The following is a 9,478-nucleotide window of genomic DNA, read 5'->3' on the forward strand; positions in this document are numbered from 1 at the left end:
CACAATTTACACTGAAATTATTTACCGAACTCTGAAGGTTGGATTGGAATAGAGAGATATCAAGGATGGGAAATATTTACATTGTCTGCTTTAGCTTATTCTCTATCTCCTTGTGTCCTTTTCCCCAGTTTTTGAATCTTTCGGGGCCGGGTGAACATTTGATTTGCTGCATATGTCCCATACTGAAGCCTTTTCCACATCTCTGGGCGGTCAGACTCGCTCTGTCTGTTTTTGCTGCTCTTGACCATTAACGAGAACAGGCCACGAGTTCAATGTTGATCAGCAAACGGAAGATAATTGGAAAGAATTTTGTGTTACTCCAGACCAGTGACAAAGATGCAATGGATGTTATTCAAAATAAATTCCATTTGACATTTTATGTAAACTTGTTTGCATCTGAAAGCTGGATTTTAAGTGTTACAAAAATGTGTCAAATTAATGACTGACCATGTGACAGCGCACATGGGGATCAAATCCACAGCCTTGTTGTTATCAACACTGCCTCCTGACCAACTGAACTAAGCGGCCTATAGACAGAGCCAGGTATGGGTTTGAGCCGCATGCTGTGCGGTTTGTGTTTTATTTCTCACACTGGGTGACACAGTGATTGGACAAACAATGGACACATCACATCCCTGAAACATTGTGCTGATATAAAACAGTGTGAAATAAGAACTGAGCATGGAAATGGAACGGAACCAGAAATCAGGACTTTAATCTATTAAAGTTGATCTTGAAATTCTACTATGCACGAACATTCCAAGAGAACGAACTCTCTTCTGAAATAAAATCCAGGAACTTGAGCTGCTGTAAAACATAACTGAGCCTGATGTGATTTGAACACACAACCTTCTGATCAGGAGTCAGACGCACTACCGTTGCGCCACAAGCTCACAGGTAAAGCACACTCTTCCATCCCTGGCAGATTTACTTCTTGTTTAGACTCAGTGATTGAAATTAATTCAATCCTCATCTGACCTCCGCTCTGCAAAGGCCTGCTCCCCGACCTGAACCCGACGGGACCCGACGACCTGTGTCGGGTTCGGGTCGTGTCGGATCGCTCTTCCAGGTCTGGCTTTTGGGCTCGGGTCAGGTCGGGCCAGGTTCGAGTATTACATTTAACTCTGCTGGGACGTTGAGTTTAATAAGTGTCAAAAGTTGAAAAGCTAACCTAAGCTGGGAGTCCGGGTCATCAAGGAGGGAAACTCTGAGTCTGCTCAGTGAGCAAGGGAGCATCTCGATGATGTCATTGCGCTCATGCTGCAGCTTCCTGCAGATTCGGAATAGGGAGGTAGGTAAAGTGAACATTCTGGTGGTCGGGTAAGGCTCGGGTTAGTTTGGGCGTGGGAATAAATGGAGATACTCGGGCCGGGTCGGGCTCGGGTCCAATGTGGCTCTGTTGGGTTCGGGTAGGGTTTTTTTTCCTGACCTGAGCAGGCCTTTCCCGCTCTGTCAGTTCAGTGCCTTATTTAAACTATTACTTGGAGTTCTGTTTTACTGGGTCTCGGCTGTTTAAGTGTTTCCCAGACCCACTACTCTGATTAATCAGACATTTTGCTGCTAACTGCTGCTGCTACAATTGAAATGTAAAAAAGAATTTCCAGTGACCTGCAACCAATGGGCAAATACATTTCAGAAAGTTAAAGCTCATTCACCAATCCACAAATGTGTCTTTCTGCTTATATTTATAAACAACTCCTTCTCTCCACTATGAGAACTATACAATCACGACAGTTATTTGAAAGTTAGTATAAGATGTTCCAGTTCATCAATTTTAAAACTGCAGCAGGTATTTTCCAGAAAACTTCTCTGTTGGAACCTCAGTTCCATTTGGATTGAAAGTGGACAATTAATGTATTCACTTGTTCATTGTGGACAGGTATCTGACTTCGAATAAATCTCATTAACTTTCAATGAGGTGGCAGTATTTCTGTGCTCCCATTTTACACAGTCTGTCCTGTTCATGCACCATGTTTTTATTCTCCTCTCCCATTCTCCACAGGATACAGATTACAAGCATCATCAATCTAGCTGTTGAAAAGCATTGGAAGAATCTTGTCACACAGGTATTGAAACATTCATTTTCTGCCATTTTTCAAGTTGGTTGCTTTAAACACAGTACGATGTGCAATCATCTTGAAAAGAGATTCTCTTCACTATCCAATACAAATTGAATTACAAACCTGACAGACAAACACAGGAGAACAAGTGACTAGTGAACACAAACCTCATGGTGCTCATTTTCATATTTATTGCAGTCATCCGACAAAACAAGTGAAATAATATTCCAGTGAAATGATTTGGAAAGTAGGTGTGACTTTTGTTGGTGCCTTTCTTTGCTCTGTTGGTGAAACTTTCTTGCACCTGACTCCTGTTCATGTCTCTGTTTCCTCTATTGAATGAGGAAGGAGGTATTTGATCAGAAATCAACTGGATTGTGTACCTTTGAGAGGGGATTTCTGCACCATCAGGGCTGGAAACAGGAGTGAGTGAAAGACAATGTGTAGAGTTTGATTTTGTACAGAGGGAGAGCAAATCTAACAGGACTGTGAGATATTGGCCTGGATTTTACAGCCCCAATAGCGGTGAACTCTGAGACTTTCACTGCTATTGAGGGTCTGAACAGCACATACATTAGAAAAGTCACAGGTTATAAGCAAGTGAGGTGGGGGTGGGGCAAGAGATAACAAAGGAGAAGGTGTAGATTGGACAAGACCACATAGCTGACCAAAAGGTCACGCAGCAAAGGCAAACAATATGTTAATGGTGTGTTGAAAGACAAAGCATTAGTACAGATTAGGTGTTAACGGGCTGAATATTGAGCAGCAGGAAGTACAAACCTGAAAAAAAAACACTAGGTAAGCAAACTGAACAAACTGAGATGAAATGAAATAAATGCAAAAAAAAGATTAGTCTGTTGACCCTCTGTTTCACCCCCTCTATGGCAAGTGTATCCTTCATCAGATGAGGGGACTAAACTGTACACAATACTCCAGTGCGGATTCACCAAGGCTCTATCCAATTGCAGCAAGACATCTTTACTCCTGTACTCATGACCCCTCGTGTGGGTACAACATACCATTTGCCTTCTTAATTGATTGCTGCACCTGCACAAGAGCTTTTAGTGTCTCAGGAACAAGGACACCCAGGTCCCTTTGGACATCGACACTTCCCAACCTCTCACCATTTAAGAAATACTCTGTCTTTCTGTTTATTCTACCAAAGTGGATAACTTAACACTTATTCACATTATATTCCATGTTCTTGCCCATTCACCGAGCCTCTCCAGGTCCCCTGGAAGCCTCTCTGCATCCTCCTCACAACTCACACTTCACCGAGCTTTGTGTCATCTGCAAACTTGGAAATATTACATTTAATCCCCACATCCAAATCATTTATATAGGTTGTTAACAGCTGTGGCTCCAACACTGATCCTTGCAGTACCCCAATAGTAACAGCCTGACATCCTGAGAAGGACCCGTTATCCCTGCTCTCTGTTTTCGGTCTGTTAACCAATTCTCAATCCATATCAGTATATTATCCCCAAGCCTATGTGCTCTAATTTTGTTTACTCACCTCCTGTGTGGGACCTTACCAAAGGAAAATACAAATACCACACATCCACTGGTTCTCCTTTATCTGTTCCATAGGTAACATCCTCAAAAAACTCAAAAGGTTTTTCAAACCTGTTTTCCTTTTCATAAATCTATGTTGACTCTGCCCAATCATATCATTATTTTCTAACTGTCTAGTTATCACATCCTTTATAATTGGTGTATTCTTCTCCATGCTGCTATTGTACGCTTTCAGTGACTCAGATGGGGGTGTGCACCTGCACATCAGAGCTGACGACAAGCCGTTCAACTTGGCAAGACTGTGCGCCAAGACCAAAGTGGGTAAATTCCTAGTCTGTGAGTTGCTGTTTGATGATGATGCTGTGCTGACATCCCATAATGAAGTTCAGTCACAGCAACTTGTAGATCGGTTCTCCCTGGCCTGCAAAGAGTTTGGACTGACGATCAGCATCAGGAAGATGAAAGTTATGGGCCAGGACGTAGAGACTCCACTTTCCATCAACATCGATAACCTCACTTTGGAGGTTGTCAACAGCTTCACATACCTTCAATCAACAATCACCAGCAATCTGTTCCTTGATGCTGAAATCAGCACCAGGATTGCCAATGCTGCAGCTGTCATGTCAAAGTTGGGAAGACAAGTGTGAACCGACAGCAAATTGACCGAAAATACAAAGCTCCACGTGTACCAGGCTTGTGTTCTCAGCACCCTCCTTTAGAGTAGAGAAGCATCAACAACTTATACAAGCCAAAAGAAACGGCTGAACAGCTTCCACCTCCACTGCCTCAAATGGATACTGGGCATCTCCTGGCAGGACAGAGTGTCGAATGCTGAAGTACACCAGCGTGCAGGGATCCGCAGCATGTTTGCCCTCTTGAGTCAGCGGTGGCTCTGTTGATTGGGCCAAATGGATGACGGTCACATTGCCAAATACATGCTCTATGGTGAGTTTGCTATCAGCACGAGACCAACAGGTCAGGGAAAAAAATCAAGTCCTTTGGAGCGGTTTGAGTTAATTCAGGAGAGTGGGCATGGATTTATAAATGGGAGTTCATGCTTGACGAATCTAACTGTATTTGTTGATAAACTATCTGAGAATGCTGATGAAGGGAATGCAGTGGATGTTGTTTATATGGATGTTACGAAAGCATTTTATAAAGTACCACATAAAAGGGTTGTCAACAAAATTGAGGTTCATGGATTAGGAGGGTCAGTGTCCATTTGAATAGTAAATTGTTTGAAAGACTGAAAACAGCGAGTCATATTAAATGGTTCTTGGTCAGACCGGAGGATCGTCGACAGTGGTGTTCCCCAAGGGTCAGTGCGAGAACAACTGCTTTTTTTGCGAAAGGTAAGTGACTTGGATCTTGGAATACAGAGTAGAATCTCAAAATATGCCGATGACAAGAAACTTGGAGGAGTGGCAAACAGTGAGGATGATATGAACTGCCTGCAACAGGACAGTGATAGGCTCGCAGAATGGGCAGACAGGTGGCAGATGGAATTTAATAGTGACAAGTGTGAGGTGATGCATTTTGGCAGAAGAAATAGGGAGAGGCAATATTTACTTAATGGCACAGTTCTAAAGAGTGTGCTGGAATAGAGGGACTTGGGGTTCATGTGCATCAATCTTTGAAGGTGGCAAGACATATTGCGAGAGTGGTTCGCAAAGCATATGGGATCTTGGGCTTTATAAATAGAGGCATTGAGTACAAAAGCAGGGAAGTTATGCTGAACCATTATAAAACTCTGGTTCGGCCCCAATTGGAGTGTTGCTTCCAGTTCTGCTCAGCAGACTTTAGAAAGATTGTGAGGGTCCTTGAGAGGATGCAGAGGCGATATACCAGAATGGATCCAGGGATGGGGGATTTTAGTTACAAGGTTAGGTTGGAAAAGCTAGGATTATTCTGCCTATATCAAAGCAGATTGAGTGGAGAATTGATAGAGGTGCATAACACCTCTGGAGAACAGGCCATCCTGGACTGGGTATTGTGTAATGAGAAAGGATTAGTTAACAATCTTGTTGTGTGGGGTCCCTTGGGGAAGTACGCCCATAATATGATAAAATTCTTCATTAAAATGGAGAGTGAGAGAGTTGATTCCGAGACTTGTGTCCTGAATCTAAACAAAGGAAACTATGAAGGTATGAGGCGGGAGTTGGCTATGATAGATTGGGGAACGTTACTGAAAGGGTTGACAGTGGATAGGCAATGGCTAGCATTTAAAGAGCGCATGGATGAATTACAACAATCGTTCATTCCTGTCTGTGCAAAAGTAAAACAGGAAGGGTGGCTCAACTGTGGCTTACAAAAGAAATTAAGGAAAGTATTAGATCCAAGGAGGAGAAATATAAAATGGTCAGAACAAGCAGCAAACCTGAAGATTGTGAGCAGTTTGGAATTTAGCAGAGGAGGACAAAACGATTGATTAAGAAGGGGGAAATAGAGTATGAGAGTAAGCTAGCAGAGAACATAAAAACTGACTGTAAAAGCTTCTATAGATATGTGTAGAGAAAAAGATTAGTGAAGACAAATGTGGGCCCCTCCCAGTCAGAAACGGGGCAATTTATAATGGGGAACAAAGAAATGGCAGACCAATTAAATACATACTTTGGATCTGTCTTCACAAAGGAGGATACAAATTATCTCCCAGAAACGTTGGGGAACATAGGGTCTAGTGAGAAGGAGGAACTGTATGAAATCAGTATTAGTACGGAATGTTTGGGAAATTGATCGGATTGAAGGCCGATAAATCCCCAGGGCCTGATAATCTACATCCCAGGGTACTTAAGGATGTGGCCCTTGAAATAGCAGATGCATTTCTGGTCTTTTTTCAAAATTCTATCGACTCTGGAACAGTTCCAATGGATTGAACGGTAGTTAATGTAACTCCATTATTTAAAAAAAGAGGCAGAAAGAAAACAGCCAATTATATCCCGGTTAGCCTGACATCAGTCGTGGGGAAAATGCTGGAGTCCATTATAAAAGATGTAATAGCAGAGTGCAATAATAACTCGTCTCCACTCCTAGTATTTCTAAATCCCACACATTCACTATAATGTGAACAATTATTTCCTGTTGTGTCTCTCTCAGATTTGTAAACTTCACTGTATTGGAGTGAGGTGACATCTACTGGCGGGAAGCAAGAACTGCAATCAAGCAGCAGAAACTCCACAGTCTGTCAGGGTGAAAGAAACATTGCAATGTGAGGAAACAGCGAAGTGGTTTGATTGGGTAGATGGAGACATGATTCCACTTGTGGTGGTGTCTGAAGCAAAGGCCAGAAATACAAAATTATCATTAATAAAAGAAATGAGGAATTCATGAAAAATGTAGGAACGTAGTGAATGGTTAGAATGTGGATCGAATCGAAAGTGAGATTGGATGGACAGAAGCAGTCTGAAAGGATGGTTGAAACAAAAGGTCAGTGCCCTGAAACGTTAACTGTGTTTCTCTCAGAACAGATGCTGCCAGAGCTGCTGAGCATTTCCAGCACTTTCTGTTTTTATTTCAGCATTTGCAGGATGCTGCTTTGATCTGAAAAAAAATGGATGATTGGCTGGGGGGTGCCAGTGAAATTCCACAGCAGCTAATAAAACCTGACCTGTCGGTGGCTGGTTGGTCTAGTGGTGTGATTCTCGCTTCGGGTCTATGGTTAATGAACCTGCGAGAGATCCCTGGTTCAAGTCCCGGACAAGCCCAGATCTGCTGGCATTTTTTAGATAAAGTTTATCTATTGGTTTCAGCCTTGCAGAAGGTGTAATTGACTTCCAATCGGAGCTGGCTTGAGGACCAGACAACTGGATTCAAAGAGCTTGTCGACAAAATTGTAATTAACTAAATGTACAGATAACCAACTGGGAATATAAAGTTGTTGCAGTAATTGAGACCTGTCTCCAAAAACAACAGGACTGGGTTCTGGACTGGAATGGAATGGAATTCTTCAGTGTTTCTGTTGTTTGGCTTGCATTGACTCATCGATTTTCTTGTTTTTCACTTTGTCGATGCCTTTGAATAATTGTGGATTCTTCTTCAGAGTGTCTTCTTTCACCAGGTAGTTCTGACCTCTGATGATGTTGATTGTAATCAGCTTCAATTCGCTGATAGTTTTAGAACTGAGCAGATTTCCTTGGCTTGAGTCTACAACATGGAACTCAGTCTGACATGTGGACACATGGGAGGATTTGAGTGCCACCCCTGGGTTGGAGTTGCATCCATCCAATAAGAGACCGAGTAGAAGTGACAGTTCTGTCAGTCGAACATGAGACTTTTAATGGCAGGGTTGTGAGTTTGAGTGCCATTCTGTTTTTCCCTTTTTTAAGACTTCATGAGCAGAGAGTACAGGGAGTGCTTGAAATGAGCAAGTCTCGCTTTGATTCAGGACTCTTACCTCTCAGCAGCATCTCGCTATGAAAGATTGAATTTGATCTCATTTCATTCTCAGCTCGGGGTCTGTGTGGCTCAGTGGCACTTCTGGCTGTCTCCCGCTTCACAATCCATCAGTACTGAGAAAGCAATGGGGAATATGACTGACATGTTGTGTTCTTTAATTTTTTGGAAAACTTGAATGTATGTATTTTCTTCCAAAACAAGGACACCAAACCACTGTTAATTTAGGGCTGAAATAGCTCAGTTGGGCGAGCATTAGACTGAAGATCTAACAATCCCGGGTTTCAGCAATTTTGCTTCCTTATACGTCCCTTGCCTTGGTTCTGATTTTCCGGTTGTACAATTTATTTTGAAATTATTTACCAAGCACCAGTGGATTGAATTTGAGAAACAACACAGAGTCATTTACAGCATAGAAGGTGGTCGTTTGGCCTATCACGTCCATGCTGGCTCTCCCCGGAGCAATCTAGTCAGTTCCACTCACCAGCTCGATCCCTTTCCTCCTGCAAGTTTCTTTCCTTCAAGTATCCATCTGATTTCCTTTTCAAATCATTGATTGTCTCTGCTTTCACCACACTCGTGGGCCAAGACATTACTACCCACAGCATAAAAAAGTTCCACCTCATCAAGGATGGGAAATACTTATGTCTTCTATATTTGCTTATTCTCTATTTCTATGAGAATAGACTGGCAGTCAACATGAAAGGAAACCCAAAAATCTTCGAGCAGCATGTAAATGATCAGTGGGTCGCAAGAGGCTGAGTCGGGCCTATTAGGGACAAAGAGGATAATGTATGTTTCGAGCTGCAGAGCAATGTTAATCTACTTAATGAGTACTTTGTATCAGTGATCACTAAGGAAGTGGAATTTGACAAAATATCAGTCGAAGTGAAGAGAGTAGAGGCAATGGATAGGGTACAAATTGAGAGAGGGAGGTACTAAAAAGGCTGGCTGTGCTTAGGGTAGATAAATCACCTGGTCTGGAAGGCTTGCATCCCAGGTTGCGAAAGGAATTGCGGATGCGGATAAAGGAAGTGTTTGCTATAATCTTCCAATCTTCCCTGGATACGGGGGAGGTGCCAGGAGTAAACAGTGGCAAATGCGACGCCCTCATTCAAGAAAGGGTGTCAGGTCAGTCCGGCTAACTGCAGGCCAGTTAGATTAACAGCAGTGGTGGGTAAGGTTTTAGAAAGAATAATCAGGGTAAAAAATCAACAGTCACTTGGAGAGGTTTGAGTTAATTAAGGAGAGTGAGCATGGATTTATAAATGGGAGTTCATGCTTGACTAATCTAACTGCATTTTTTGATGAACCAACAGAGCAGGTTGATGAAGGGAATGCGGTGGATATTGTTGATATAGATTTTAAGGAAGCGTTTGACAAGGTACCACATAAAAGGATGGTTTCCAAAATTGAGGTTCGTGGTATAGGAGGGTCAGTTTCCAATTGGATAGAAAATTGGTTTAAGGACAGAAAACAGCGAGTCTTATGAAATGATTCTTTGTCAGACTGGA

At 42.5% G+C, this 9,478-nt stretch overlaps 1 non-coding gene across 1 annotated transcript; it reads right to left on the minus strand.

The window, feature by feature from the left end:
• Positions 1-821: 821 nt before the first annotated feature.
• Positions 822-893, minus strand: trnar-ccu (transfer RNA arginine (anticodon CCU)). The gene has a single exon. It is a non-coding gene; the product is annotated as a tRNA-Arg (tRNA).
• Positions 894-9,478: the final 8,585 nt, after the last annotated feature.

Source organism: Heterodontus francisci, unplaced genomic scaffold (assembly GCF_036365525.1).
Source record: "Heterodontus francisci isolate sHetFra1 unplaced genomic scaffold, sHetFra1.hap1 HAP1_SCAFFOLD_573, whole genome shotgun sequence".
In the NCBI taxonomy this organism is placed as follows: domain Eukaryota; kingdom Metazoa; phylum Chordata; class Chondrichthyes; order Heterodontiformes; family Heterodontidae; genus Heterodontus; species Heterodontus francisci.